Below are 1,083 nucleotides of genomic sequence, written 5' to 3'. Positions count from 1 at the left end.
TTGATGTTTATTCATTGTGGCAGGGGGTTTCACAGTCCACAGATTTGACACTATTGACTGACTAAAATGTTGCTGCGGCTGCCAGTTTGGTATGGTTACCTCAGTGACTGCTCAGTTGGCCACTAGCACCTTGCGTGTGTGGTTGCCTCGGGTCTTGGACCTCTCCAGGGAGCCACCTCTCTGGTCAGCTTGGACTCGGCCGGGCTGCTGGATCACAGGGCAGTACCACAGGGTGTGTGGTCTCTGCTGAGCTTCCACCTCCCGTGCTGGACTTCTCCCTGCTCCTTGAGCACTAGGCTGGGCTTGGGATGGAGTTGGGTGGCATGGGTGAAGCCTACCTGCTGCTGGATTATGCAGTGGCAGCCCCCCACAGGGTGTGTGGACTCTATGGAGCTTCTATCTCCCCTGCTGGATGTCTCTGTGCTCCGTATGCAGTGGGCTGGGCTGCTGCATCGTGCGGCAGCGGTGTGGTCCCTGTGGAGTTCCCACCTCCCCTGCCGGATGTCTCCCTGCTCCGAGCGCACTAGGCTAGGTTGGGAATGGAGCCGGGTGCCTACAGTGAAGCCTACCCTGCTGGATCACACAGTGGCGGCCCCACAGGGTGTGTGGTTTCTGCAGAGCCTCTGCCTCCCCTGCCGGACATTTCCCCACTCTGTGCACACTGGGCTGGGCTGGGAATGGAGCCGAGTGGCGGCGGTGAAGCCTATCTGCCAGATCGTGTGATGGCAGCCCCACAGGGCATGTGGTCTCCACGGAGCTTCTGCCTCCCCCGCTGGATGTCTCCTTGTTCCGTGTGCACTTGATGTTATGTTTTTATAGTTTAAATCAGTTGATTTGTGGGAGAGAGTGATGCTAGGGACCGTCTATTCTGCCATCTTGACCGGAAGTCCCATACTGATATATTTTTTAATTGCTGTGTAGCATTCCACTTTATGAATATACCACATTTATTTACCTAACTCTGTTGTAGATGGACATTTGGGCTGTTTCCAATTTTTGGCAAATATGAATAGAGTTGCTATAAGCACTCTCATCCACGAATATAAGCAATAATTTTTCTTTCTTTTTTTTTTTTTTTTTGTC

Source organism: Galeopterus variegatus, unplaced genomic scaffold (genome assembly GCF_000696425.1).
Source record: "Galeopterus variegatus unplaced genomic scaffold, G_variegatus-3.0.2 Scaffold647, whole genome shotgun sequence".
Taxonomy (NCBI): Eukaryota; Metazoa; Chordata; class Mammalia; order Dermoptera; family Cynocephalidae; genus Galeopterus; species Galeopterus variegatus.
The sequence above is the reverse complement of the archived record's forward strand: the minus strand, read 5'-3'. Positions refer to the sequence as shown.